Source organism: Pantherophis guttatus, chromosome 1, assembly GCF_059756535.1.
Source record: "Pantherophis guttatus breed Tessera chromosome 1, ASM5975653v1, whole genome shotgun sequence".
Taxonomy (NCBI): domain Eukaryota; kingdom Metazoa; phylum Chordata; class Lepidosauria; order Squamata; family Colubridae; genus Pantherophis; species Pantherophis guttatus.
In genome coordinates this window covers 318490655-318505646 of record NC_142063.1, presented here as the reverse complement: position 1 = coordinate 318505646, position 14992 = coordinate 318490655, and the positions used below count along the sequence as shown (strand labels likewise).

At 37.8% G+C, this 14992-nt stretch overlaps 1 protein-coding gene across 3 annotated transcripts in view; it reads right to left on the bottom strand.

Annotated features, from left to right (window-relative positions):
- Nucleotides 1-10887, bottom strand: part of FAM167A (family with sequence similarity 167 member A) — a 29611-nt gene extending 18724 nt beyond the window's left edge. Inside the window, exons 1-2 of one of the 3 annotated variants that reach the window (XM_034421321.3) lie at nucleotides 6352-6614; nucleotides 22-134 (exon numbers count right to left, since the gene is read on the bottom strand). The gene's annotated coding sequence lies outside the window, so the exon portion shown is untranslated. Of the gene's footprint in view, nucleotides 1-21; nucleotides 135-6351; nucleotides 6615-10818 lie in introns of those variants that run through there. The other 2 variants (XM_034421325.3, XM_034421317.3) reach the window with 2 other exon arrangements.
- Between the last annotated feature and the right edge of the window lie 4105 nt (nucleotides 10888-14992).

The window sequence follows — 14992 nt, the reverse complement described above, 5'->3', positions numbered from 1 at the left end:
GAAACATTAAGAGAAATATACCTATAAAGGGCAGACATTTACAAGGTGTGGTTGTCTCAGTTGTTGATTAGAAGTACATAATGGAATTTCTTGTTGGCAGATCTCAGTTTGGCAGATCTCGCAATGTTCTCTGGCTAAAAAAGGAGAAAAAATAGTGTCTGGCATAGTTCCAAGCTCCATGGCGATAATTTCTTTCCCCACCCTAGAGAAATCTTCCCCCTTAAGGGAGTTGATTAAAATTTCTGAAGTATAGCCACGCTATAAGCCCCAAGCATTGACATATGGAATGCGTTTGCATTTCTTCTAGATCTTTTGAGTACAGATAGCCCTCAAATTACGACCACAATTGAGTTCAACATTTCTGTTGCTAAGCGAGACAGTTGTTAAATAAATTTTGCTCTATTTTATGAACTTTCTTGCCACCGTTGTTAAGTGAATCACTGCTGTTGTTAAATTAATAACTCAGTTGTTAAGGGAGTTTGGCTATCTCAGGAGCTCCTGATTTCTTTGCTGCTGGAAGAGGACTATTAGAAAAAAAACCTCTTTTGAGAAAAAGAAAGCTGAGACCACATGCAGCAAGTCTACAAGTGATGTTAGAAGGAACAGCTTTTTTTCTCTACTGCTTAGCTGCCAATTTTAAGTCAATCAAAACACACACATTCTTCATATATTCATTTTTGTATGCACAAAGTATTCTTGGTGTAGAAATGTTTTATAGAGCAACAGTGAAGACAAAGATTCCTCTCTTAAATCTTCAATTCAAAGTTTATCCAAGGCGAAAATTATAAAGCAAGATAAGGAAGGTGGAGCAAAAGTACACCAAGAGAAAAGAAGAATGCAGTTTGTTTGCTCACATCAATGAGTTTCTATAGGGAAGGAGGTCTTAAGGGGGTAAGTCAAATGCCTCCCAAATACTGGAATTTTGAGGAGATGTTTGAAGTAGCAGGGAGAGGTATGTAAGTATCCTGGAAGGTGCTCCAATTGCGGTCCAGTACCACTTTCTCTACCCTACAAAAGGAAGTAAATACATAGATGCAAAGATTGGGACAAGAGTGGCTTGCATGCATTGATATCAAATCTCTCTCTCCACACACACACACATGCGCACACACACACTCACACACACTTTTATTTAAAAGGACAAATCAGCCATTGCTTGCAGCAAAATTGCTAGCTAGTTTACTTGTTAGGTACCTTAAATGCAATATTTCAAAGGTAACATCCAGTTTTTAATATGAAATTTCATTTTAAAGTTAATATTGCATATTGTTTTGATTCTGTTAAAACAATGTTTGCATGTCACATACCCCACAATTGTGTTTGGATGATGTCCTAAAGCCATAAAACCAAATCTCAGCGTAGTATGTTGTGTAAAGGTACTCCCCCTCCCCCAAAGAGTTCCCAGATGGTGAGGTGTGCCTTTTACACTTACAAATAACAAAATGTTTTAGTACAAATTTCAAAAAAAAAAATTTTTGCTGGTAACTTGCACTATTTATATATTTATTTCGCACCTTTATTATTTTCAGAAATAATTCAATATGGCAAACATACTGTACCTAATATATGCCTTCCTCCTCCTATTTCCCCATAACAGCAACCCTGCAAAGTTGGTTGGGTTGAGAAAGAGTGATTGGCCCAAGGTCAGCCATGCAGCTTTCATGCCTCAGGAGGAACTACATCTCATAGCCTCCTGGTTTCCAGACCAACACATTAACCGTAAGAGATATGATGAAATATCCTACAGGGATATGCCATCCATCCAGCTTTTTTTATGGTAATACGATATCTGAGAGCGTTTCACATCGCCATACAGATTCTAAGCACAGCTGTATGAATCAATTATCTATTGCTACAAATCAAACTTGAAATAAAAAATATCCCCGCTATTTGGTGAATAGTCAGACTATTTGTGCTGAATATTTGCAACAAAGCTATCAATGGGAGAAGGAGAAATTCATTTCATTACAATGAAGTCAAGGCCAAATAGTAGAGTTTCTGCACTTTACGGATAATAGCTGAAAAATTGATGATTGGCTTTTTTCTGCCCAAAGCTTTGTACTGAAACATCTATAAACTCCTTCTCACAGAAATGGATATGTGGACAAAAGCTCACAAAGGAGTACATAAATATAGAAACTTATTCCAATAAATAGTAAATGTCTGCACACTTTAACTACGCTTGCTGTGGGGAAATCTAATCTGGCTTTTACTTTTTTTGATCTGCAGGCAGTCACTGATTTTTAAAGTTACTCATACATGCATAGTTTGTGGTCCAAAATTGCTATTCCCCCCTCCCCTGAAACCACACAACTTTTATGGTGGGGAAATCACTGAAGCTAATTAAATTCACATCCAACTCTTCACTGTCACATAGCTTATTGAGGGACAATGAAGTGACAGTGTCCGTCTCTCACTCTGGTTCAGGAAGATGTGGTTGTTCTGAGGAAACAGTGAGGGGTTGTGGGGGGTTTCAAATTTTTTTATTACCAGTTCTGTGGGTGTGGCTTTGTGGGTGTGGCATGGCTTGGTGGCGGTGGCGGGGGAAGGATACTGTAAAATCTCCATTCCCACCCCACTCCAGGGAAAGGTTACTGCAAAATCCCCATTTCTTTCCGATCAGCTGGGACTCGGGAGGCAGAGAATGGGGGCAGGGCCAGTCAGAGGTGGTATTTACTGGTTTTCTGAACTACTCAAAATTTCTGCTACTGGTTCTCCAGAACTGGCCAGAAGCTGCTGAATACCACCTCTTGGGGGGGGGCAATGAGTGCGGTAAACACTGGAACTGTCTCTTAACTGTGTTAAAGGAAAGATGGGCTACAAATACAAACACTGCTGCTATTACTATTCATAACTCAAAACTATTCATAAGTTTGGTCTACTGGTTAAGGCAGCAGGATAGAAGCCAGGAGACTATGAGTTCTAGTTCCACCTGAGGCATGAAAACTGGATGGGTGACTTTAGGGCCAGTCACACTCTCTCAGCCTAACCACCTCTCAAGATTGCTGTTGTGGAGAAAATAGGAGGAAGAAACATATTAGGTATGTTTGCCATCTTGAGTTATTTCTGAAAATAATAAATATGGGAAATGAATATATAAGTAGTGCATCATAGGCTACCAAAAGGGTATACAGTTAGAAATTTGTTAACTTTAAAAATGCAAACAGATTTTGTTGTTTTTAGTGTAAAAAGGCAAACATACCTCACCATCTGAGAACTGTTTGAGGGAGGGGGATATGATTACACAACATATTACACTGAGATTTGGTTTTATGGCTTCAGGACATCATCCAAACACAGCCATGGGCCATTATGACGGGCACAGAACTGTTTCCTTTATTTCATCCAGTCTTCTTATACCCAGAATGTTCCATTTAGCTGTATTTTCCAAGGAAACATGAAATTCTTGGAAAGTTTCTCAGAAACCCCCAATAAAACCTTAACTACTTTGAAAGATTCTGTCTTTAGTGATGCTCCCTGCTTGTCCCAGAGAAATATTGGGTCATGAAGAACACATGAAGCTGCCTTGCACTGAGTGAGACCATTGCTCAGTATTCCCTGTTGTATATTGTGACTTACCAGTATCCCAGCCAGAAACCTTTCCAAGAAGTATAATTTTTGATTACAGATACTGAAATAGACAATCTTCTTTGGACAAAGCAATAGCTGTATCATCAATTCATCCAATAAAAAATATTGAGGAGGAGGTGGGGAAGGATAATAGAGGACATATAAAGCCCTTCCTACTGTATATACTTATGGATAAGCGTATCCACAGGTAACCTGAACCCAATTTTGGGGATTTATTTTGGAACCTAAAATTCTTGGCTTATCTATGAATATTTTTGATAATGAATAGTTTTGAAAGTACTTTATGGTGACTCAAATTGTTGGTTCATCTAGTACCTTTGCATTTACTTCAGTTAGCAGGGTTCTCCAGTGGTGTTTCCAATTAGTGATTATTTGATACTTTTAAGATACCATGGATTGATGAGACCTTAGATGGCTTAGTACTCACTCTAGGATTGCCTCCTCAACACTGGTGCCCTTCAGTTATGTTAGAATTATAAGAATGTCTAAGTTCCAAGACACAGGTGAGCACAAAAAGAGAGCCTTGAAACATTCTTCAAAAGTTTTTGCAAGTATGCATGGCTGAATAGTAAACAAATCTAAGAATGAAAGATTCTTCACAGGGAGAACAACTAGCATCCTATAAAAGAGATCAGGGGCTGCCATTAGAATACAGACTCAATTTTGTTGTTTGTACTACTACATCTTGTCATAAAACTTATTCATGTTTTCAGCTCACCATTTGGATACAGGAACGGGATGATTGAGAATAGGCAACAAGGTTCTCTCACATCCACAGTGGACACAGACCATATTGTGAAAAAACAGAGTAACTCTCCCTTTTCAAAATATCATTTAGCTAGAGAATCTTTACTTTTATGAATGCATACAAGTGCATGTGTGTACACGTGTATTAAAGACAAGATGTTTGCACCATCCTCATCAACAAAAAAAAAAGCTTTGATTTAGTACTGCTATCCAAATACTGTAGTCAACCAATTATTATTTTTATAATTGACTAACTTTGATTAATCGTGCAACACATTTTTAAAAAGAAGTACAATAGAGACAAAGCAAGCAAAATCTGATCATATTGCCATTGGGCTAGTTTACGTCATATAGGTGTTACCAGAAAACCTCTGATTCACTTCATTTCATTTTTCTGTTTTCTTTCTTGTCCATCAGGGGAGGACAAGAGGAGGGAGGTTTAAAATCAGTCCAATTTTCTATTATGCTGAGATTACAATCATCTGTTGCTATTGAAGTTCCTTTCATGAGCTATTCTTGTTTTGTTTTTTTTAAACAGGAAGTAAATGCAAACAAGTGGAGATAGCTGGGGAGTCCTTCTCCCATGTAATAAAAAAAATGCAAAGGGATGAGAACTTAAATATTTCAAGAAAAGCCTTTACAAAATGAGGTGAAATCTATCTAATAAAATGGTGAGTTTACACCAGGGATGGAACTGTCCTTAAATGTTTCTTACTATCCCATTCAACCATTTAATATGCATAATGTATATCAAAGCCCTCACTGTCTTAATAATAATCACTTGTCACACACCTGCAGCTACAGGTTTGTTATTCCAGAGTTGTTCCTGGATTTCATGATAGGAGCATAGACTCGAGAAGCTTTCAGGAGATGCTTTTATTTGCCGTTTCACAATAAACATTTCTGTTGGAGATTCCTCTTATGTTTTTCACCATCTCCTTTCAATTTTGATTTGCACACACACACCAACAATGTACTTCACAGAGCAATTGTAGAAATAAAGTGAAGGAAGAGTCCCCATTCACGCCATCTTGGACTCTTGAAATAAAGGTGGGGTATAAATGCAAAGAAAGGGAGAGAGAAAGACAGACAGAGAAGAGCTACAGAGCCATCCATAGAGATACCTATGAAAGATACTTCAGTAAGTCGAACTATGAGTCTCTCACATAATAACATTTGTGGCTCAAGGAATGAAGAGCCCACCCCACCCCCTGTCCCCAGTGAAATCAGTCTGACACCCGATTAAAAGCATCTCTTTTTCCCAAAGGACACTCCTCAATTCAAATACCCTAGAACTGAATTGTATTTCATCTTATCTCATTTTCCATTGTCCTTTTAATGTAACTTACCATCTTTATAATAGCACTCAGTTTTCAATCTAAGAAAAAATCTTAGTTCACCATACACTTTTTAAAGCTTTTGGGGGGACTCAAGCTATTGTGCTTCTCACAAATATCCTTTGCCCCTACCTTATTCTCTGGGCAATGATGAATGTTTCTATTTAATAAAAGGTGTTTTCAGCATTTTCTCCCTTTAATATTGTTTGCATTCCATTTTCAGCAATTTATTATTGTTGCTCATATATTTTTATTTTTGGTTTCACACTTTCCAAAGAATGTTATTTACTGGAAAACTAATAATATGAAAACTAATATGTTATTTACTGGAAAACTAATAATATAACACAAAGATAGATACAGACAGGAGAAAAGAAACCCTGTCTAAGATAGAGAGCTCTCCACCCTAATTTGTGGAAATGCAATGTGTGCTATTGAATGGAACTTTTAGAGCTTTCCTTAAAATTACAGCTTTGCTATAATAAAACATGGTGATTTGCCCACCTCAACATGATGCAGAAATGCCAAAATCACCACCTGGAAAGAAGAACTGGGAGTATCCATGACTGTGTGTATGAATACTCTTGGACTCAATGCTAGCAGCTTTCATAGAAAGCTCTTGATTTGCCACTTTCTTTGTGAGTGGGTGAATGGGATAAAAATAAAGGGAACTCACCAGGTTTTCTGGGGCAGGGAGGGTTTTCCCCATTAAAATCTGAGAGCCATGTCTTCATATCTTGGTCTGCATCTTGTTCTTTTTCCAACATGAATCTCTGCCCAGCTGCAGCTGTGGTCCTATTTTACCTCCTTGTCTTCCTCTCCACCTTCACAATCTGTGTCTGCCTCAGCTTTGAAAAATGTGTGTGCATTTTTTTTTTCAAAGGGACTTCTCTCTCCCCCTTCATGTGTGTATATGTGATTGCGTCAAGCTGGTTGCTTAGATACCACAGTACTATTCCAGTTTCAGGCTTTTCACTCTAGAATTACTGTCTGTCTCTTCTCTCATTCATGCCAGTCAGTTAGCCCTGGATGCTACCTCCCACTAAGACATCACCCTGAAAAGACCTGAAAAAGAAGATGCTTCGAGCAAGGCTGGGTCCTAAACCCTGCCAGATTTCATTTTGCTTCCCACAAATGAACTTTAAAGTATCAAAGGCAGAGAAAGTTCTCCCTGGACAGTCTGCATACTCCAACACTATTTGAATAAATACAGTAGACTTTGTCACATTTGAATTTCCACGTCAAAGTGTAGTTCAGCTCTTCCCCAGCCATATGCAAGAGTTATTTGGTTTCTGGATGCTATAGTTACATTCATTTAATCTGCAATACCACAGCTGATTTTTTAACAGTGTTAAACCTGGGATAGTATTTGCACTTTGGGTTAGAGATATGCTTAAAAAATATGTGCAAATGTTCCCAACAAGCTAACATATAGGTTATCAGTCACATTTTGCATGAAAGGATAGGCAGTTCACTAACTGGCATTTAATGTATGGAGTATTTCAGATGAGGTAGCACCTCTGGTTTAGGGCCTGCAGTGCCCTTTTAAGGGCTGTTTGTTTGCTTTTCATCCTCACCTGGCACTCAGCAATCACCTGTAGCTCCAAATAACTGTAACATGTACAGCAGCCACAACCCAGTAAATCATCTCGGCAGATGGGCTAAACCAGGTAGGTAGCTGATGGGTCTTTCATCTGTGGTGAGGTCTCAGTGTGTGAAGTCAGGCCCTGACAGATTGAGTGGAGAAGATTGATCAACAGTCTAACAGTCAAGAAAGCAAGCCCAGCAGGCATGGTGGCGCCTGCTTTGAGATTTTTATTTCTTAGTCTTCTTTCTAGAACATCATAGAACAAGTTCCCTGCATGAGAGTCCTTTTGTAATGTTCTTGTTAATCTTCTCTTGTTTGGGCTGAAACCTAGTAATGTAACCCAAAAGATGCTACTAAAGCAATGCTTTATCAAAAAGACAAAATGGGGGAAATTAGAGAGAGTAATTTACCAAAATTTACCAAGTAATTTACCAAGGGAGGTAATTATTATTCCTGGAATCTATAATGTCTATAACTGAATATTTAAAAGTAACTCTCATAACAACCGGCACCATCAGTTCCTACAATCATTAAACCACATGGTCTATGTCAACAGAACCCATATGCCTATCCCTTAGCATCTCCAGGTAGCAGATACTGACAAAAAACTGACACCACCAAGAGCGGAATGGGACTTTTCAGCTTGAATTCTTGCCTGTTTCGCCTCAAGGTTTTCGCCTCTGGGTTATTAGCCACAAACTTTTCTCCTTGGCTGGCCCTCTGCCAGTCTTTTGCCACAGCACAACGGCCATGGCCACTTCCTCCCAGGCACTTTGCCGCAGCCCATACACAGAAGGAGGTTTTGACCTAGGTTTTTCGACACCTGAGATAGTTAGGGCCCAACAAATCAGCTAGAGGGGAAAGGAAGGAAGGAACAGCCTCAGTGAAATGGGAAGGAGAAGAGGGAGAAGGAGGGTGGGGGGGACTTCCACCTCTGCCTTTTTTTGTTGTCTAAGTTTTTACAGAGTTACCTCGTATGAAAACCAAGACTATCTGGATGAACCCATTTTTGAATCTAGCTGAGCTATGACAGACTGACTAGTTTTGTAAATCTTCCTGAATCGGGAATCAGTTCATGGTCTTTGGGCTATGTTGACAATAAATCTTTTGCATGTCAAACAGTCTAAACAAATTGCAGGAAATAAGGTGGGTCTATTTAATTTGCATACTTTGCTGATACATGGGAGGGATTTCTTCTATTTTGATGCTATATTTTTGTGAGAGCATAACATTCATGAAACATAAAAGATGCTCTTCAGCAATTTATTTAGGAGTGACTTGACATGATTGGATGGCATTTAACATGGGAATTTAATGGGTAAAAAGCATTTCAATCTGTCAGGATGTTCCATTTCTGACCTTTAGGTTGCTCCGGTTAGACAACTTTTAAAAAGCAAGTAAAGTAGGAGGTTGAAGGATTGGAATTTAAGAACGCCAACTGAGTTTCTCACGCTCCTTGAAAAGGGGGCAAGCAAGCATGTTCTCTAGTGGAGAGCATGACTGCCTTCCACTGGACAAGTGTAGATGTTTACTGCTTCATCTGTGACTTTGGGGCCTGGAGGATAATATCAGGAGATGCCTGTTCTTCTACTGATATGATATACCCTCACAATGTACAAAACTCTCAAGATAGCCTTTTGCTGTGTGCCACAAAATAAAGTAGCCTCCTGGCAGACTCAGTTGGCAAAGAACCAGGTAAAAGCATGTGAGATAGGAACTATTAGCAACCCAGCTGTAGGTAAGTATTCACCCAGAGGCTGAGTGAATTCACTTCAAATCAACCCTCTGACTTACTTTGTGCCTGAAAATCATCAGTGGGAGTTCCTTTGCTAGAAATATAGAAGGAAGAGAAAGGTGACATCCTACTTAAGAACATTCTCAGCTGGTGCTGATATTACTATAGCTCAATAATAACAATAACAAAGTTGGAAGGGACCTTGGAGGTCATCTAGTCCAACCCTCTACTCATGCAGGAGACCTATACTAGGGTAGTATAGGTCTCCTGCATGAGTAGGAGGGATTCGAACTGCCAAACTGCCAACCTTTCTGATCGTCAAGCTCAGCATCTTAGCCACTGAGCCACCTAGCCAGGCTAGGTTATCAACTTTAGCAATTTGAAGATATGTGGACTTCAGATCTTAGAATTTCCAACCATCATGTTAGCTGGGGGATTCTGGGAATTCACACATCTAAAATTGCTGAGATTGAGAATTATAGTTTAAACCATGACACTGATCTCTGATTTCATTTTTATTGTTCATTGTTCTTGTTGATGACTTTTGTGGACTTTTTGTTTGCTTGCTAATTTTGTGTTATGATTGAGATTTTTCAACAAAAAAGAAAAGCAGGATATAATCCAAAGAAATAAACACCCACTCACCCCCTGTCCTGGAAAAGAAGTGAGTGGTGGACTATTCACAGAAGAAAAATTGACCTGTGTTGCGAAGGTTGAGTTAGACTTCACTCTATATTGATTTGATTAAGAAGATACAAACCCATATTCCAGATAAATCTTTCATGGAGTACTAAATTCCTCCATTCTTTATTGGTTTGCTAAGAAAGTATGGCTTTAAGTTGAGGGCTTTTCGCTATGTGGATTCCAGCATACTGTACTTGTTAGGAAATTCTGGGATTTGAAGTCCACATATCTTGACTGGAAAATTCTGAGAGCTGAAGCGCACACATTTCACGCTACCAAGGTTGAGAAACATTGCTGTAGTGTGATCTACTGTTTTTATTACAGTAGATGTTGTTTATGTTTTTATGCCTTGCACTTGTCACATACCTTACGGTGTTTCTCCCTTTGCATGCCATCCTGTTTTCTGTTAACATAGTGGTTTAAAAAAACACTTGAATGGGTAATTAATTTAACTCTTGGGTCTTAGATGAGGAAGGGGAAGAAAAGAACAATGATCAGCATTTCATTCCTCTAACCAATGGCAGCCACAAACAATGTAGCCAACCTGACCAGGGATAGCCTGATAAACCCAACAGAAAAAAGGACAGAACCAGTTCAGCAGTGCCAATCCCCACCCACCCACCCAACCCCAACCTGGCCAAAAAGACCAGAGCAGTACAATAATCTCAACTCAGCAGCAGCCAACTGTACCAACCAAGGCTTACAGTTTCTGCAGTATCATTATCAAGCCAGCAGTGACGGTGACAGAAAGGAGCCCTGTAGAAACAGAAACGCTCAGAACAGCCCAGCAGGAAGGAAAAAGAAAGGTTGGTTTGGAAGCACCTGGGATTAGGGCAGAGAAGGAAAGAATTGCTTTCCTCCCTGCTTCCAAAGGTTGGAGTGTGCAAGCAAGGGACTGGTACGTTCCTCTTCATTGCCAGTGTTACTGGACTTATTTGACTTCTGACATTGCTGGGTTTCCACAGCTGGGAATCAGGGATTGTTGGGCTGTTACAGTTATCCCTTTTTCCTCCTTCAATTCTTTTCTGTGCATCCCTTCTTTTATCCATGCTGCTTTCCTGCAGCCTTTCCTCGCAGTCCTTCCTGTGTGCTCCCTTTTCTCACACATCCCTCTCTCCAGCACTTTCTCAGGTTACCTGGATGCTTTTCCATTGATGTTCCATGTCATCATCATCCGAGTGTACATGGTTAGGGCAGCAGAACCGAGAACAAGGACAAAAAGAAGTGGTGCCCTAGAAGACAATAAAATAAAATTTTCTTTGAAATGGAGAAGTAGTATGGGCATTTTTCCAATTGTATTCCTTTCCTTCTGCAGGCACACTTAGTCTGATTCCTTTTATATGGAGCTGCTTTTGAAAACTATTTGAAAATAACAGCTGCTGCTTCAAAAAGTTATTGTCATGCTGTTGACAGATGGATTTATTTAGAACACATGACTCCCTTGTTATTCAGTCTATATCCATTCTCATTCTGTAAGTCCGCCCTACTTACCTAATTGTGGTAACTTTCAAAATTTTTTGACTCCATCCCCTAACATTTCCTGGGAGTGTCCAAGAAAAAGAAGAGTTGTAGTCTAGCATATCAGGATGAGAGCAATGGGGCAAGGTTGATATAAAAAGATTGGGGCATAATGTTCAGTTGGAATATCCAACCGTTAAGACTTTGTTAGACATTTTATTACAAAATGGAATTTACTTCTCTCATTTTTTGAGGGCAAAGTATACATTCCTTATGGGTGAAGCTTCTTTTGTTTGTCTATTTATTATATTTTACCACAATGTAATTTATTTCATAAAGGCAAGGACTCAGATAAAAATGATTTCTTGGATGCTATCCCTGAAGAAAAAATTAATTGCTATTAGGGGAACTGAACAAAAAGGTAAATAAATAGATTTTTTTAAAAAAATAGAATTTGGCCTGTAAACATAAAAACAGCTCATTCTAGTCCTCTCGGGTTTCTTCCTGAGGACATTTTATTTTCCATTGAAGTAGCCACAAGTCTAAGATTAGCTCAAAATATGTTATTTAGTTGATTTGCTGGTCTTAAGGCTTTAGACAGCAACAACCCTGTCCCACTTTGTTATTCTGATGGTGTTGGCAGGAAACCACTAACAGAAGTCAACTGACAAAGCGGAGTTACGTTATTAGAGCATTTCTCTACTTGCGTGCATTCTTATCAAGCAGACCATTAAAAAAAGACCTGGTTTGTTTTTGCTTTTAGCAATTCTGGAGGATTTCTGGAATTTCATGAGAAATGTTTTGAGCCACACACAAGGAATTCTAAGGTGAGAAACCGAATTAAATATTAACCAATTGGAACTGTATTGAGGGCATTGAATGTAATCCATAGAACTGAACAGAAGAGTCATTGCAGCTCTTGATTTAGTGTTCAGAAAGCTGCCCAGGGGCTAAGCATAAGCCATTCACTTAAACTTAATTTCCCATCTGTAAAGTGGGAATAGTTTTAACAGATGTTAACTATAACTAAGAGAAAATATAATTTTGAACAGCCAATTTATCCAAATTTATATTCACTGCTCTTCTTGTTGAACATGATTTAGCATTCTCAATTTTCATCCATTTTCTCTTTCTTTTGGTATTTTGTAAGTATGCGGTCATGTGAAAGATTGTCTTAAATGTATATTAGAGACTGCTAATTTTATGAAAATATTCAGGATAAATGTGTATATAATGTTGAATAATATATAGTCTCCATGTAATAACGGATGAATGATTATTCCTCAAAATTGTTGGCAGTCACAGGCAGATTTGGTGATTATCATGAATCCCAGCCACTTATTTTAAATTTGCTGCTTTGCAGAGTGAGAAAGGTGGCATATAAATTTAATAAATAAGTAAATAAATAAATTTGAAAATGGTCACACAAATATGATTGCCAGCAACTGCTTATATGCATTTTATATACAAAGGCGCACCCTCACAAGTTTTTCTTTAAATGTAAAATTTCTCTGGCATTTTGGTCTGAATCCAAAAATTCATCAAATTTTGGATATTTTCCTTGATCTTTATTAAATTCAATATTGCATTATTCACAGCAGAACAAAATGAAATGAAAAGACTACATATAGTGGATGGTTCTGTAGTACTTAAACTTGCCTAACAAAAATGAAATTAATGACATATTTAAATTTTCATTGGTGATTTAAACATTTAAGTTTAAAATATACTTATCTGAATTTTATTTGTGGGTAATTTGTGATATTTTAAAGTCTTGGGGTTAAATTTGTCAATATTAAACTTTATGGGATGCTTGCTATGATGATATGATATGACAGACAATATACTGAATAACATTTACCATTTTTATTGTTCTTGTATTGAGAACTCCATTAATCTGTTATCAAAAAAAATTACTGAAGTTGCAGACATTTTGCACTGAATGCTGAAGAAATGATACTCTTTTGTTCATTGGATGTCTTAAAAATACAGGGAGAGAAGGGCTACAGAATTAAGAGCAGAATTTAGTCCATTTCTGTAGGAGGGCTGTGGCTGGTTAATTTTTATTCCTGGGTGGACTAGAGAAATTTTCAGACATTCACCTTTCTCAATTCACCTGAGCGTTGGACCACATCATTTCCCTTTTTCCAGATCCTTGAAAATTGCTAAAATAAATATCAGCACCAAAGTGATGATCCTATCTAAGTATTTATCCATAATTAAGTCCCTATGAATGGATTGGGCTTGATTACATTTGTGAGGCATTTATTGTTGATCTTTTAGGTCTGTTGAGTTTGCACAAGATGCTTTTTTGTTTTTGCTTGAAGGATAAATAATAGATGCATCCATTTTCCTTTATAAATTTTCTGAACAGTGATGGGTCAATCCAAAGTGGAGATAACAATTGAATAGAATATCAACAGCTGTTGATAGCCAGCAGTGGCTGTGATAGGGTAGTGCCAGACCAGCTAAGGGGAGGAATCATACTGAATGCTCTTGGACTCAGTCCTGAGGTAATGCTGCTGGTTAGGAAAAGAAAATGAATTTGCTAAATTCATATCTCCACAAAAACTACTTTCCCACTCTCAGATCAGTTCATGAATCAAATCTTGGCAACTTTTTTTGAAAATTGGACTTCAGCTCTGAGATGGTTCCAAATAATGGTTCTTAGACAAAATCTACACACAGTTTTATGAATTACTAGGAAAGTAGCACAAAACAGTGCATTTATCTGAGAAGAAATTATAGCAGAAATATGCATGCTGTTCAAAACTGCATATCCAATTTAGTGGACTAGGAGAAATATACATAAAATAATATAAACTCCCCATTGATTTTTGAGTTTATAAGCAGTGAGAGGAACCTTACATCCAGATAATTTATGGTGGTTAAAATGAGACCATAGAGATATCATAAAGGATATAGTTTTGCAGGCCCAGAAAGAAACGAAATAATATGGAAAAAATATCATTTTTTTTTTTTGTCATTTCATGTTTTGCTTTATCAAAACATTAAAAGAGCCTTGGTGGCGCAGTGGCCTAAGTGCTGTTAAAATAGCACTTAGTTGCCAGCTGCCTACAATTACTGCAAGTTCAAATCTCACCAGGCTCAAGATTGACTCAGCCTTCCATCCTTCCGAGGTAGGTAAAATGAGGATCCAGTTTGTGGGGACAATAAACTGACTTTGTATAAAAAAGAACACTGCTTAGGGGGGGCCGAAAGCCCTACTAAGCAGGTATATACAAAAGTATGAAGGCTATTGCTTAACGCATTGTAAGCCGCCCTGAGTCTCCGGAGAAGGGCGGCATATAAATCGAACTAATAAATAAATAAATAAATAAATAAAAGATTATAAAGCGTTCGTAATATTTTCAATTATTTATAAAATGATAAAGATGTGAAAGAAATGAAAGTTTATAACAATTACCATATAAACTAGCATGGAAGACACATAAAGCCATTTATCTCAAAATAGAGAAAATTTCAATGTTTATATTCATGATAAAGATCATGTGATGAAAATAATAAAATAATCTTAAAATCTGTTAATATTTCAGATGTAAGAAATTAATCTCATGAGCGAACCTTTCCTGGGGCAAAAGGTATAGTGTAAATTGTCCCCTCCATCAATTTTGCCCTTTTGTTAGCTTTTTTTTTCTTTAAAATTATTTCTTTTTGTATCTGTCTGGTACAGCCAAGCTCAAAATCCTGAATCTCTAATTTTCTTTACCTTAAGAAAATGTTACTGGTTTTGTCTGGTTGTGTGTGTGTGTGTTTGGGTGTGTTACCTTTTTGCCTGCAAGCTTTTCTTAGAGTTCTTCTTCATGTCCCCTAACAATGATGTGAAAAATG